The following is a 16,787-nucleotide window of genomic DNA, read 5'->3' as shown; positions in this document are numbered from 1 at the left end:
ATTCAGCTTGGAGTGACTTTGGTTATTTGCCTGATTTGAATTGAGTGATTATGCTTTCTCCAGAATACGTGCTCTGTTTTGCTTTGCTCTGATGCAGGGTCTGGCCAAAGCCTACTGAAGCTGGAGGAAAGACTCATTACTTTCACAGCTTTTAATCAGAACTCCAAGGTACCCAGAGGCTCAAATGAAAAACAAGAGCTTTTGAATACCTTCAGCCAGAGAGGCACATTGTGCTGCTTTAGCACTGGAGCATCATAAAACTCCAAGAACCTGCTTTTTGCCTTTCTTTTTTTTTTTTTTTTCAGATCAGAGCTGGTTTTACTGCAACTGTAGGTTTGTAAAAATGGAATTGCTCTTTCCACTCTTAAAGGGAGAGGCTAAGACTTTTTGAGGTTAAGATCACTGCTAATTATTCCTTTTGTTATTTCCCTTCTAAAGATCTGCACCATTTTATTTCCATTACTGCTGTTTTCTCCAGGGCCATTTTCACTTATTGGCTTACAGATGTGTTATTAATATGTGTATAAACCAGGCCCTTCTGACAATGTTATACTAGAGGGCAGAATTGGATCCAATTAAGCTTCTTACCAAAATTACTATGCTTCTAAAATGACATTTTCAGATCATGGCTATCAATAATGAAAGGAGACTTTCCAAAATAAATTTGGGCTACATTCTCAAGTGCAGAAAGTTTCAAGGATTGGCACCCTTCAGGGTCACTTACATGATCCTACTCCTCGTTGGTGGGTTGAGCAGCATTGGACACAGAACTGGGAACTGGGAATTATCAGTGTGTCAGATTTGTCAGTCTTGTCAAGGAACTTAAGCCCAACATGGACAGCCTGGGAGGCTTGAAACTGCACTGGGATGTGAGTAAGGAGCTCCAGAAATCAGGAGGCTGATTTCCAGAGATGCTGAGCATGGTACAATTCCCATATTCATAATGGAAGAAAAGCTATCTTACAAGCACACACTCAAGATTTGGTCTGCAGAGGTGAAACTAAGGGTGCAGGATATAGGGAGCTGTGCAGGACCCTTCCAATGCCACTGTGAGGAGTAGCTCTGTCACAGTTTGACACCAAACCTAGACTGTATCATTCTTCTAGCAAAGAAGACAAGCTTTTCTAATAGTTTTTTTCCTGGGACCCCTCAATCCAATGTCTGGTATAAAGGCTAAAAAAAACAGCAGACTGCTTGATTATTCTTTTTTTTTTTTTTTAAGTATGATTTAGCAAAGAAAAAAAACCTGACCTTTGGGGTGGGCACAAAGTTTTCAGGTCAGCTTCTGTGGGTTATCAGTTTTGCGATCTGAGTTCAGCAGCAACTTTGTTGTGATTTCAAGGTGGTTTGGTAAAAAACCCAGCACTTGTACTCTCCCTATGACCCCACATTAGCTTTCATTTATTTGCATGCATATAGGCCTCAAAAATTGGAGCTCAGTCTATTTCCCTTCACTTTTTTCTTTGATAACAGCCTCAACATGCATAAAGCAGCTTTTTCAGAAGCCTGGCATTGCTCATTTATCTTTTCTGGTGGTGAAGCTCTGGAGGTGTTAGCAGTGTGCTCTGAGCCCCTGGGTGGGACAGGGGTGCAGGGAGCAGCAGGAGCTGCAGCTGTGGGATGGCAGCTCCAGCCCTGCCCAGCTTTGGGGTACAGCTGCAGGCTGTCCCCCAAGGGGCTCACTCTGCCCCCATGGCCAAGCTCTGCCTGCTGGGGGACTTTGGGGGGTTTCAGCCACTCTCAGCCAGACATTTTGCTGATTTCCTGTAATTGCAGGAATTTTCTGTGTGTGTCAGACAATGCACAGAGTTTGTGTCTCAAGTGCTGCACGGGCAGGGATGGATTCAGGCTTGTTCCCTGACACCAGTCAGACTGTGCAGTTTTTTGTTACAGGCATCTTTGAGGGAAGGTTTCTCTCTGTCATATTCAGAAAATGCCTCTCTGAAGTCGATTACTGTCATTTTTTATTTGATTCCTGGTTTCTCTGTTTTTCTCTTGTGTTGTAAACATTTCAGTGTTTCCTGTCAAAATAGCAGTTTACTTTGAGACAGACTGTGTTCAGAGATTTCCATCCAAGGGAGCTGGTGGCTGCTCTGTGCAGTTCAGCATCACCCAGTAACAGAGCTAACCTTTGCTGTAGAGTCAGAACACCTATATTTGTAAAGCAGCTACCATGGGTAGCCCTGATAGACTCTCCCTAATAAGATTTCATCATGTTTTTATGAGCAGCTGAAATAAATTGCTTTTAAAAAAGTGCCATACCACATTAAATGGGGTTATGTGCAGTTATCCTCTGTCATGTGAAATAATTCACAGTCTCACAAAATGCAAGCTGGAAAGCCACCCCCAGGCATTTGGACTTTTTTTTTTTCTTTCCTTCCTAGCCTTGGAAATAGCAATTTAAACAGAATCCATAGCCATGTACGAGGGTAGTCTGATACAGATTCTTTCCTTCTTTAAGCCTGATCCTGCAGTCTTCATTAATATCAGAAAAGCATGCTAGCTTGGAAGAAGTTTAGCCAATTTTTTATAAGCTGGTTTTCATGGGGATACCTTAATATTTTGTGGCTTATAAAAGATTTTGTGTGTGTGGTATAAAATATATTTTGAAGAGAAACTTTGATAGAATCCTTTAGCAAATATCAGGAGTGAACTGTTGAATAAATGTTATTGATAAGGATATTTTATGGGCACGCAAGATTAGTATAGTAAGTCTCTATTTATTGTGGTCTGTTATGCATTATTTGATAGCTGTCTCATTTAATTATCAATTGTGTTCAACTGCAGATTAAATAGAGATTATTTTTGTTTTAGAAAAATTAAAGTAGAAAAAATGCATGTTACTGAATTTTCTTGATCTGTGGAAGCACAGGAAAAAAATCCTAGAATGAAGGGTGTACTTTTCTGCCAAAGGGCAGGTTTTGGACCTAGTGACTTGACACCTGTTTTTGAAGGAACAGCAGTCAAGTTTAAATTTCTGTTCTAAAGAGTAAGACACTGCTAGTTCTGAAGACTGCCATCCTATAATATTTTAAAGATGATAATTATTTTTAAAAAACAGCTGGTATGAGAGCTTTCCTTGAGAGAAAATTATCTTTGAATACATTGTTCTAGAAGAGTCTGTCACTAGTAAGTTTGCTTACCCCAGAAATACTGTCTGTCCCCTTTGCTCTCCCTGGGCAGGCCAGGGAGGCACCAGAGGCTTTTGGCAGCCCCTGGTGCTGCTGGCTTCAAGAAATCTAATTGGCCTGTAAGCAATTCATGGATCACAAAAAAGAATATAATGCAATGAATGTTCTGATTAGCTCTGTGCAGTTCTTGGAAATGTCAACAGTTCAAAACATTGCTAAGAGATGTCTGGGTTACCTGAGCATAAACTGCTAGGATGTGCTGTAAAACATTTCCTGCTTCAGGTGCTGCTAAATGTGAGAAGAGGCAGCAAAGTGTGGTAAATGGAAGTTAGGGTGCATGCAGAAGTATGTTCTGGTAGACAGATAGAGTCCTGTCACAGTATTATCTAGATGGCCATTTCAAACCTATTTCTGTGTGTACATGGTATATCTTAAAGAATATATACAGCCACTGTGGGTTTAAAACTGTGCACACTGTGTGCACACTGTATACATATACACAGTGTGTATGTGTATATCTCTTTCCAATAGTTTTGTAGCTGCTTAATTTGAATACTGACATCCTGAACATCTTTTGGTTGGAAAAGGTCTAAAGCCAGTTAATCCATTCAAAGGGTTAAAAATGCAAGAAAAGCATGCACATAAATTAACAGGTGTAGAAAGATAAGAACACTCTTTTTGCACCTGGCTGACCCAGTGTGAAATATCAACAAAGTGTTTGGAGATACAGAGTGCAATCCCTTTAAGAGAACTATGAAATGTGATTTCAAATAAAGCTTTCAAATGGGGATAAACCACTGTGGGTACATGTGGCTTAATAGAATGTAATTGTTTTAATCAGTGTTTGACATACACCGTCATTAACTGTGGAGATTATGTCTACCTTGTTTAATAGGATATTAATTCCACAGCTCTGCAGCAGGATGTGGAAGCTGCATGGTGTCCCAAGGGCGGTACAATATTATTTTTTTCTCTTTTTCCCCACAGCCTTGTTATGGAGGGAGAATTCTTGGATAGTTACCGGTGTAAGAAGTTTCTTTGATTTGGTGTGTAGGAGTTTAAGCTGGTGTATCACAACACTTCAGCAGAGCTCACATTTGCAAAAACAGACTGTCCTTCAGACATCTGAGGCCCATTTCAGAAGCATTTTTCTTTGCCGTTTCACTAACAGAAATCACTGAAGGACACAAATCTATCTCTTTCCCTCGTACACAGAAAAAGCCTCCCAGGCAGTGGTTTCAGTTCAGCACATTCATTACCTTTTAATTGCTTCTAAATTGCATTGTGACCTGCTGCATCAATAGCTGAATCTAACAGAAAGCAGCACGAGCTGAGCAGATGTGGTGTAGAAGCTTAACTGGTGGTTGTTTTGCTGCTGGACTGCAGAAAGGGCACCCATGAAGGACAAGGGACTTTTGGGGTCTTTTTCAATACAGTATCGTTAGCATTGTTTGGAAGTAGCTGTAACTATCTGCTTGTTTTTGTGCCAGGAATGTTTCCTTTGGGCAATGAGCAGCCCAGAACCTTGTTTTATCACTATCAGGTGTGGATATATGGATTAAGTTTTTACATGTCACTGACTAAATGTAAAACTTTCAGTGTCAGCTGTGGCACGCAAGAGCTTCCATGGAAAACGTACTTGTATGCAAAGTCACAACTGAATAAAGAATTTTATTTAAAATTCTGAGCCATGGTGTAAGAATCACCCTTGGAGGAAAGATAAGCTTGAATAGGTTTTGGGCTGAGCCACAGCAGGCCCGATGCTGTAAAGGTAAGCTATCACACCAACCACTGGGGAAGCTGAGGTATAAAAATCACTGCTCCCCTGGAAGGCTTATTCAAAGCTATTTTGCAATCACTTACAGGATGCAACCACACCATCTTACCTACTGACAACCTCAGCCACCTAGCATGTGTGTTTTAGTCCTTTGCTTTACTCCTCCCCACCACCCAAAAAAGGTACAATGACTGTGAGCTGAAGTGTGGTGTTCCCTGCGTTGCAAGTGCACATTTCCTTTTCTTTAGCCTTTACATTTAGCAAACCATGTGTATAGAATTAGTGTAGCTGTTGGACCTTTACAATTTTTGGAGGATATTCTTTGTATCTTTTTTTTTTTGTGGGAACAGTATTTGGTTAATAGTGAAGAACAGCGGTATTTTTAAATTATATCTTCCTTTGAAATTGCCCTACTTTAGGGATTGTATCTATTATAATGGCTTAACACTGCTGCCTTTTGTCCACTACAGAGACTGCTGTGGCTTCTTTTTGTAAGACATTTTCCACTTTAGAGCCAGACATCATTTGGATTGTTTCACAGGCTGCACCAGTCTTTGCAACTGGGGACACTGGTGAGAGATTGAAAAGAAATGTTTGTGTGGATTGGTCTCTTGACTAATACACACAATTACAAATATTTAGATCATTCTTGTGCTGTTTTCAAGTTTTGAGGTCACTATCTATTGAACACTTTAATCCAAAAAAAAAGCTTTTCCCAAGCATGCTGGGAGCATTAGAAATCCTAGATGTCCTTGAACTGCAGTAGCATCACCCAGCTCCTCTCAGTTTACTCGTTGTTATCTCTTCTTTTATGGTATGAGAGAGACCCCTGGAGGCAACAAAGCTCTGGAAGTTGGATGTGGAGTAAACTGCCAATGCTGAAAATTAGGAGAAATAGCAACAGGTTTCTGTGCAGTGATCCTTGGTGGACAGAACCACCAGAGGCTGTGGGGACAGACTTTGTAAGGTTTTTACTGTAAGACACATCAATACCACATCCAGATTGAGGTCAAGTCCTCAGGTTGCATTCCAGTTCAGCAGAGCTCTGTTCAGGCTGTGGTTGTCATGCACTCATCTGAGTGGAGATGCCTGGCAGAGCACTGGGAGGGAAGCATGAAGGATGTTGCAAAATGATTTTTGCTTTCATTTTGGACTACATCTATCTCAGCTATGGCTGAACCCCAAATGTTTGCAAAGCCTTTAGGTAAGGTTGTAGACTGAAATTAAATGTTTGACTGGAAATAATAAAGAAGACTATTATTGCTTTCTATTTTTTCTTAGTTAAAGGAATTCATGACATTATTAAGCTAATTAGATTCCCATTACATATAAGGAAAAAGGCTGACTGAAAATCTGTAGCCACAGTAATGGAAGTAATCAGACTACATGGTTACACTCTTCAATTCTGACCTCAAAAGCTAGCAATCAAGTATATGAAGCATTTCCTCAAAGCTACTTTCAAATTTGTCATAAGGAGGAGTAAATAAATTATTCACAAGCACTAGCCTGGTTAAAGCAAAGCATATTAGAAATATTAACCATGTATTTGTCAACTCCTCTTAGAAAAGCATTTTTCTATTGCTGTCTATTAGCTATTCTATTGCTATCTCCTTAAAAAAGGAGAGAGAGAGAAAAAAAAAGGCAGCCACATTTCTGCTCTGTGCCCTAGAAAGCTCTCCTGGAACAAAAGATCTCTTAGACTAATGCATTTCAATAGAGTTCAACAGAGTATTTCAATGAAAGGTCTATCCCTATTTTTCTCCTCATATGGTAGCTTTCAAATGTTGACAGATGTGATCTACTGCCACGCTCCAGAACTGTCTGATGGAAATTAAAGATATGTGTTTGCTCTCCTTGAGGTGAGCAAAAGTTGACTGACCCCACTAAATAGAAAGCTAAATTCAGAAGCCATTTTTTTAAAAAAAAATGAATACTAATGTCTTAATTTCTAAAGTTGGATGAGTCACTGCAGGCTCAGGCTTTCACAGGGATTAGTCATTGCGCTGTGGGTCTCCACTGCTCTCAATAAACACCATATGAGGTTCGGAGCAAGGACGCAGTTTGAGCTCACTGTCGTGCTCTGGCTCTGCCTGCAGGAACCTGGCTGGGTGCAAATGAGCTTGGACTTGAAGCCACATCTCTTTGCCTGGCATGAGCAGAAGGAATATCTGTCTCTATCTGTTTGTTTATGTGCACTCCTGGACCTATTGGTTTTTCCAATGATCCGTGGGTCACAAAGCAGAGTTTAGGCACAGCAGTTCTGCCAAACACTGGGTAGCTGTGTGGAGAATGATAAGCATTTATAGTTTATAATTCACGTGATATCAAAGTACTTCAGGAAAAAAGGTTTCAGACCTACTGCTTTCTAAACATTTTTCATATGCAGAAGAGACCATTTCCTTTAAGTTTTCAAATGCTATTTCTCCTACAGCTTTTTTGTGACTGTCACTGCATGAACTGACCAAGTGACTCAGAACACATCAGTGGAGGATGGCATTGCCACTCACCTGGTTAATGCCCTGTGCCACTCTTGCAGTGCTAAGAAGTGTAAGCTTGCCCAGCAGACAATGCCTCTGAAGGGATGCTGATGTGCACCCCTTGTAGCTGAGCCAAGTCTCTTTTGTCCCACTCCTTGGCAAAGGGGCAGGAAGGAGAAGCATTACTGCAGCAGAGGATGTGAAGTGGTGTCAGGTCCCCTCAGGCAAGGGCTGATCTTGAAGCTCCTTGCCAACAGCTCTGTGTTGCACCAGGACCAGTGTAATAGAGCTGCTTGCTGACACTTGAAGTTTGTTCAGGCTGAGGCTCACAGGTGCTTTCATTAATGTGAGTTAGGCTTTGCCTTTTTTTGCCTTCTGACGTTAGAGAGTTGAAATTTGCTTTCCCAAGGTCACAAAAGAAAGGGATCCCGAGAAGAGAACCCAGGTATTCTGGCTCTCATTCCTATACATTAGTCTCAATACTTCTTGTCCTCTTTTGCTCATACACATTTATCTCTTTTGCTCCCACGCTGCTTGTGGGGTTTTGCTGCACTGCACACGCTGCCAAGCTTTGGAAACACAGTGTTGTATGTAATGAATGGTATCCATTTTCTTGCAAGTACTGTGTATTTGTGGTATAACCCTATTAACACTGGCAAGCTAGCTTTTATGATTGCTGAATAAATCCTGAAGGCTAGGTCCTAAGGAAAGTTAATATCTGCCACACAGATATTACCCGAGGGAACATACCACTCTTTGAAGTAGTTTTAGTCTTTGCAGGACTGTGAAAGTTTAATGCAAACCATAATCTGTTATCAGAAAATATTCATGGGAAAGCTCAAATGTGAAAACACACTGAAATCTCCTGTAATTTTCTTCCTAAGATACTGAGCTGTTGGTGTCTTTTTGAAATCTGAAGTGGAAATGAGACACTACGTAGTCAAGTACTGCATAGTGAAATAAGCATGCACCAATAAAATAACTACACTGGGGAATCCTTCAATCCTGAAATTTATGTAAAATAATTATGTTATGTAATTAATTAATTTCTGATATTTAATGAAAATAAAATACAGTTTGAGAACTAAGTTCTGTATCATCAATGGAGTTTAGTGGGAAAACTCAAAGAAATTACCCTACATTTGAACTAAAAAGAAATGCCATTGCCAAAACAGAGCATAAAGGAAATCCTGAATTATGACCACGAGTGAATCAACATTGCTTCGTAAAGTTCATGTGTTACAGTAGATAATAAACATTGTTGAATATTCTGAGCCTCCATAAAAGTGCTCTATAAAACCTCCTTGGGTGATTTTCTGTCTAGCAGTGGGAAAGAAAAGTTGGATACATGTGGATGGCAGAAGTAAACCCCCAAATTCTGGGGACAGCAGGGATCAAGATGGATCCCCCTCCTCATTAGAGGAGCCTCTAGGCTGCTCCATTTTATGCTCAGCTCCCAATGTTCTCCAGAATCCACCTTGAAAGGGATGTTTTCTAGGAGACAGCAAAGCATCCCTGCACCTCTGAAGGAAATGGGAGTGTTGTATGGATGTTACCTGGAGACTGCCTCATCCTGGGGACATTCTTGGGGGAGCACTAGATCTGGTGGAACTGAAGGATGAGATTCATCATTCTGTGTCAATTTGACAGTTAAAACAGCCAGCTTCACAACCCCACATAAGAAAACAAGGAAAGCTAAGAAACTCAAATGACTTGTAACTGTGGAGGGTATTTTAGACTGTTCTAATACCTGAACAAGGATATAAAAGTCAAGGAATATACATTTACCTATTTGGGAGTGGGGCAGGGGGTTTTCAATAAGAAATATCTCTTTTTCTGTAGCTGTTGATAAGGTATTGACAGAACTGCATAGCTTTCCCAAGTTCTGTGTATCATGATCTATCAAGTTATCTCCCAGCCTCAAACATGCTTATTTACTCTTTTTTTCTACTTCTAAACTAACCTAAATAATCTTTGGACCCATTACTTGTGCTTCCTTTATCCCAGAAACAGGGTGAGCAAACTACTGCAGGTGGGGGAGGCCAGCAGCTGGAAAGTTCTGGCTGGATGTTTGCAGCTGGAAAAAGCTGGGTACATCCAGCAGCTGGAGTCCAAATCCAGGCAGCTTTGCCTGCCCTCCTGTACAGCACCAATCCTAATGCATCATAACACACATTTGCTAATTGGTTTTATACCTTATTCACTTACTGCCTATACCAATCATTTTTCTTACTGTGCTCCAGGCTGTGTTCCCTGATTTTGCATGTCTTGCTGTGTGACCTTGGAAAGGCATGAACATTGTGAATTTTGAAATTAGATTTGAAATTAACTTTCTTTGTGGGCTTTTTCTCCCCCACGCTATAGTCTTGAGAGAGAATCACCTTTAGGCTTTTGCTGAAATAGTTTGACTTCCAAAGTACTGTGCAATAAATTGTGCATTCTAATGTTATTTCTTCATGACTGCCACTAAATTCTTCATAAATGGGTGAATAATTTTCTTGTGACCTGTTTAAAGTTAAAAGTTTGAAAACCAGTTTGACTGGCACAGCAAACTACCAGCACAGTTTGATTTCCTTATCCACTTAAGATCCCCATGTTCTACTTGAATGGATATTTTTGAGAAAGTCAGAGGTGGCTGGAGACCATGTGGGTCAAAGGAAATTGTGGGTGGGGGTGATTGCTGGACACTGCATCTGTTCTCTCTTCTGGAGATTTTTAAATGATTAGTCTCACTTAATCTGAGAGCCTTCTAGATTTGTGTGTGGGCAGTTGGCATCCAACAAAATAACAGCATAATGAGGTTATCTATTGTTTGGGGGTGTGCAGGCACTCTGTGCTCAAGTAGCTACAGGTAGCTGAGGTGAAACCCATTCCAGGAAACAAATTTTGTGTCTGAGGAGGAACTTCCAGATGACTTTGAGAGAAATATTGATGGAATAAGAATATGCTGAGAGGTTACTTAAAAGAAAAAACATCCTTCCTCTCAATATAAAACTCTTAGGAAAAGTAAATAAGCAAAATCCTGTCTGTAACATTAGTGAAAACAAAGGCTTGAAACAGTGACATCATTAGTGAAAATCAATCTCCAAGTGATATTTGAAGAGATTGGAGCTTTCATTGCTCAGCTGCTCAGTGAGGCTGGACAAAGTGTTCTCTGTCCTCAGCGGATTCACCTGCACTTCCAATTCTCCTCAGCCAATTAGAATATTCTTTTTTTGCCTAAATTAGTGTCTTAAAAAAATAAAAATCAAAAGCAGTCCTGTGTGTCCAGAAAAATGAAGCATAGAAAAAATATCTGTTGGTCCTTATTGTTTTATTAATATTATAAATTAAAATTTTCACTGACAAGATACTGCTTTATATTTAGGCAGTTAAACACTTTAATTTTAGAATTGGTAGGGAATTTTATTGTGTTGTAAAGCTTTGTCTAGCTGCATATTTGCTGAGAGTTAAGATCCAAGTAGAAAAAGGTCACCGAAACTTAAGTAATTCAAGGCTATCATCTCGTGCTTATAACCCCATAACATCTCAGAAAAGAAACTCATTATTGATTGTGCCTAAGGCTTAGGATAAAGTATGTCTCTGTATAGTTAATTGTACCCCACGGTACTGCATCATTTCTGCTGTGGCAAGCTCAATTTGGTTTTGTGGAAGTATTACCCAGTAAGGTTTGCAGATGGGGCTGATAGACATCCATTAATTAGGTGACCACAGGAAATGTGGAACCGTCCAGTTGGGAAATGGGACTTTGTAATGAATTATGTCTGGATGTGCCAGTATTAATGGCATCTCAACATTTGTTGATATGTACCAAGGAAAGTAAATCAAAGAAGGGTTCAGCTGAACTTGTGTTTTGCAATGCAGATGGGTTACAAGTGCCTACTGCTGGATCAGATCCTAATCTGTTTCAAGTCATTGCAACATTAAGGTCACAGGAAGTCTGAGACTGAATCAGAGTTATTTATGTCCAGACATGTACCAGTGATAGAAAGAAGACTAAAAACAGGGTTTGAAAATAGCAAAGGCTTATCAGTCTGTGTCTTTCTTATTGCAACAATAAACTGGTTAGCTCAGCAGTACCCATCCTCTGGGTGAGCTGGGCCCCTGTGCTCCTGGAAAGATGTCATCTTAGCACAAATTCTAGCATCATTATAGTGCAAGGGATTTCATATCTCCAAAGCCTCATACCTCCTCGAAGTTCCTTCACAACGCAGCTCCTCTGTGCGCTGCCTGTCCCTGGTCCTTGCAGCGGTCATCGGACGCCTCTTCTTCTTCACAGCCAACAAATCCATCTCTCTTCTCAGCACAGCCAACAGCCAGTTCTCTTCACAGCTACCTAACCCACTCTTATGTGGCACTTGCTCTTATTGGATACAGGTGTGGCCTGTTAAGATCAGGCCTGCTTCTAATCTTCAGTAATTGGTCCAGCTGCAACTCATTGGGGGATAAGATTACCTTCTGCACTGTTTTCTTACATTCCATCTCTCCACAGAAAGAGGCAGAGAGCACTGAGTTTTGTAGGAGTACCTCAGCTTCCAGTCTGACAGAACTTAGTTATCATGGGAATTGTTACCTTTAAGAACCATTTTAGCAACAAATTCACATTTCATCTGTTCTCCCTGTGAAGTGGTTGAAATGAAATGCAGTGAATTGCACAGCAGAGCTGTGTTGAAGTAGTGCTGTGACTTCTGAAGTATATGGCCTCCAAGGAGTTGCCATAAATCTCTGTATATTTTAGAGTAAGACCCCTAAAACCTTAATGTACCCCTTCATTACAATGTACTGCATGGTACTCTTACATGGTGCTATTAATGTGATTTTGCTTTTCTAAATGCATCACTTTTCTTCAAATGCTTCTTGTGAGTTCTAGTTTTCAGCAGAAATTACAGTTTAATACTATAAAAATGTAGCATCAGTTTCTGTAATTGTGTTTTTCTTGATGTATGATTTGCTGTGGCACTCTGGAAAACAGCTCAAACCTAAAGGGCTCCTGCTTCTCTGAGTGTTTTTACAGTGCTATTGGCTCCTGTGAGTAAAGGTCCTTTTAAAAATGAATGTGGAAAACTAAGGACTGTTTTGAGCAAAGGACTTCACTGGTTTCTTTTTAGTGCATAATTAGAATTATCAAAATTAAAATAGAATAAATGTCTGTAGTAAGCATCTAAATTCTTTGAAATAAGTAATCTGTTTTACCTCTCTCTTTATGGAACAGAAAACTGATAAACTGGAGGTGTTTAAAATTTTAGAATGCTTTAGAAATTTTTCTTGTCAGTTTTCAAGTGTTCTGTGGAAATGTAAATGACTGTCTCTTGGTTTACTCAAAATAAGTTATATAACAATAGGCATTGCCAAGAATATGGTTGCAATTGTAGCAAATTATTTCTGGTGTTACACCAAGTCTTCTTGAGCAAGTTAAATTGCTTTTTGGACTCTCAGACTAATTAGTGCCATATCAAGTTATTTGGAAAAAAGTAAACTGGGTAGAATTTGCAGAACTGTGTTTTTGCTCAGTGGGTGGTTTCCATGGAAAGCCCACACTACTGCAGAAAATTCTTTTGTGTGTGTGGCAGCGTGTGAAGAAAAATAAGACCATGTGAAAACAAATTCTCAGAAATATTGATTAGAAATAAAGTCTACTTTGCAAGTATCAGTTGAAAGCTCATAGTTTTAATTCATCTAGCACACATAGGTGGAAAAACAATCTCTGACAAGAGCCAGATATTATATTTGTCCAGGGCAACACCTACAGCTCATTTATCATTTCACTGAACTGAGTGATTCATGGCCCATGTATTATTTTCCAGGATGATTAAGTAATAAGACAAGGACATGAAATAAGGAAGGAAATAAATTGGCAGTGTTTCTATAGCTACAATTCTTATGGCTTAATTGTTTAATGGAAATGTGGTGAGGTTCATACATTCCTAATTGGAGGAAATCATGAGCTGATAAGATAATGCAGGGCTTCAGCTGATTGCTAGGTTCAGTCCATGTGCACAAAATTTTAGATTAGCCTATTGATTATCCAGTTGAAATGCCTACCATGTGGAACACTAAATTTGCCCAAGAAAATAGTAAAGCAAACTTCAAAAGGTGTGGAAAAACTCTCACACAATTACGTACTCACTGACACAGGGCATTATTTTTTTTGTTGTTGTACTTGGTTTAATGAGTCTGCTGCTGCACATTAAAGTTTTACTGTCTTTAACTTTCATTCTTCACTATTTCTGCATTTAAACAAATGCACCCACACTTGCAGACTATGTAGATGTTAAAGATGAGTTTTTCAATGAAGCAAGAAGCATCCAAGTTCTTGCAGATCAAAGAAAAAGAATGATTTATAACCTTTTTGTAACGACTTTGAAATTGGATTTTATTAAATAAATGTGTTGCTTATTATTCTAAGTATAGTTGGATAACACTTTCTGAGACAGCAATGGAATAAAATGTGAACATTGCCTAAGTAGTCCCTAAAATAAAAGATAATGTGTGATGGCTTGCAGAATGTAATGAGGGCAAGTGCGTGGTCTTGTACTCCTTATCTCTTGTACTCCTTGGTCACCTGATCCAGTCATCACCTAGTGACCACCACAGCAGTGAAAGCTGCTGTCATCAGTTCAGGGACATATGCCTGATGTCTGCCAGCACGCTGGGCTGTTCCCAAAAACTACTGCACAGCCAGCACCTGTTATTCTTTCATAGGCCAAAAGGGTGCTGTGCTCCCTGTAGTGCCCTCAGAGCTGACACCAGCTCTCACTCTCCCTGTCCTGATGCTTCTATCTGGGCAGGAGCTGTGGCTCCACCTGCTCCACGTGCTGTGGAGTGCAGAACAGGGCAGCTTATCCCTCCATGCACCATCCATGCAGCAATTGCAAGGGATGCTGTGGGAAAACACAGAAATGAAAGCAATGGAAGACTTGGATAACTGGAAGTGTGTAAATGAAATCTTTAGTTTCAGCAACTTCTTTTTATTTTAATGTAGCAAAGTGGATTGGAGCAGAACAAGCTCGTCATTATTTAAAAGCAACTTGCAATGCAAACTGGTTTTTCTTCATGCACTTAAAAGCACTTGCACAAGATCTCTGTTTGGGGAAAGGAGTTATCAAAATATATTTAAAATTAAACTTACTAGAGCATAGGTGTCTTTGAAATGGGAATGCAAATGGCTTTCTAGAGAATCCATTTAAATCACAATTAAATTAGATACCTATTAGATCACAGTCTCCCTATTGCAGAAATTCCTGTTGCTTCCTGGAGGTTGCTTCAGCTGCACTCCCACTGCAGAAAGTCCCTGTACCTGGGACTTTGTCCAGCATTTCTCTCTGGAGCATAAAATCCACCAGGAAATGCATCTGCTTAGGGAAATGGTGACAATTGTAGAGAAGAATATAGCTGTTGTTCAGGACCCCTACAACTGTAATAGTATTCTCTGATACTCAGCTAGACATTAATTGAAAGTCAGCAGCAAGGGGTCTGACTAAGAAATTGATTTTGATTTTTTCTTAATTAAGCAGAATTACCAAACACAGTGTAAATGATGCATTTTGTTAACTAACAGGCTTGTGGCACCTTCAGGAATCACATCTACATGAGAGGTGTCTGGTTGCAATGATGCCTCAGGGGACATTTTAAAATATTCCGAGGGGAGTGGGAGTGGGAGTGGGAGGAGCAGCATTGTCCCAGAACCCTCATTGGTGGTGGCACACTTTGTGCTAGCCCTTTTTTGGTTACTTTATGAAATATATGACTCAGCATTAAAGATTTAATTGTATTTAAAAAGCCAACCTTTAGCTGTGTCAGAGAGCATTTACAGTTGCAGATCTTTTAACTGAAGCTGTTAAATAAAATATGTTAAATGAATGAATTGATGCTTGTTTTTGAAAAAGCAGATCAAATGAGAGGTAACCTTTTATAGCTAAAATATGTTATGCAGTTTTTTGACAAAAAGTCATAAAATAAATATGTATTGTGCTCAGTGAAACGTCTCAATTCTGGAAATTTAATTACACATATATTCTTATAGTCTCTCCTACAGATCTGTGAAACAGAAAAAACCTTAAACCCATGCACCAGCACGTTTCTCTCTCCCCAACAGTATCAAATAATATATTTTGTGGTGACTCATTCCACAGGTTCCCCTCAGTCATATATTCCTTCAGGCCTTGTATATTGGACACGTTAATGTCCCTCACTGTAGCTCACAGCAAATATTTGCAAGCTGCAGAACGAATTCTGCCACATAACTGAGGGTTTACCTGCCAGCTGGCTCCCAGCTCCATTGCACTGGTGCTGTGCCAGAACAGTGGGCCAGACACTGGTTTTGCCAAGTGATGGTTGAGGCACTTGTTGAAACCATGGCAAAATGTGTCCTCCACCAAGAACCTGGAGATTTGGCTTGGCTGGTGTCCTCTCTCACTGACTCAGGACCCTCGTTCTTGTAGTTCAGGTGTCATTCTCTCCGCCTTATGGATTCCAGGGGTGTCACCAACAGTGCCCTGCGTGGAACCTGAGTGGCTTCCTTGGCTGCTGACAGAATTCAGGCCACATAATGTGTACTGAAAGAAGCATTAATTGTATAGATATGATTTAATAACATTCTGTGAGGCTTAGACTAAACCCAAGAGGCTTTTTCTGTACTCCACATAATGTAACTACAACAGGAATAATTTCAGCAAACCATTTGAAAGCAATTATTTTTATAACTCTGCTTTGTCCCATAGGAGAAAAAGAAATCAATTATGCAGTTCCCATCTGAGCTGCTTTTAATATTTAGTCAACAGCTGGATATATAGCTATGAACAGATGATACATGGGGTTTTTCCATATCTCTAAATATCGTATTTAATTTCTTTCTACAAAATTCAAATTCTAATAGGAAATTTTGCCCTAGGAAGTGGATGTACATCCAGCACAGTAAGTGATGGCACAAAGTTTAGGGTATTTTTCCCCATTTTTATGGGCTGATACCTTAGTTGGGTCATAATATGAAATCTTTCAGCTGCCCAAAAGATCTGTTTCCTACCTTGTCACCAGTACATACAAATTCATTAATCTGGCAGATGACAAATTTGCAATATTATATGCTCTTTGAACCTGCTGACCTGTAGTCATAATACATACAGAAAAAGCAGGTGCTCTTTCTCTTTCATGTGTTGTCAAAAGCCAGAGGGGGAAATAGCGTATTTTATAGAAAAACAATAATTCTAGTGGGGCAGATTGTCAGTAGCTTTACTGCATTCTGGGAGCACTAAGAAATGGTTCCCTACACAATTCAGTGTTTGAGGTGTGTGTTCTTAAGTATTTCTCCACTAACCCTCAGGTGTGCATCTGTATTGGTAATTTGGTTGTGATTTCTCACACAAGTGTGGTGTAGTTCACTGAGACTCCCCTCCTGCCCTCAGA

The sequence above is a fragment of the Fringilla coelebs genome (genome assembly GCF_963513975.1).
Source record: "Fringilla coelebs genome assembly, chromosome: 9".
Classification (NCBI taxonomy): Eukaryota; Metazoa; Chordata; class Aves; order Passeriformes; family Fringillidae; genus Fringilla; species Fringilla coelebs.
Note: the sequence above shows the minus strand (reverse complement) of the source record.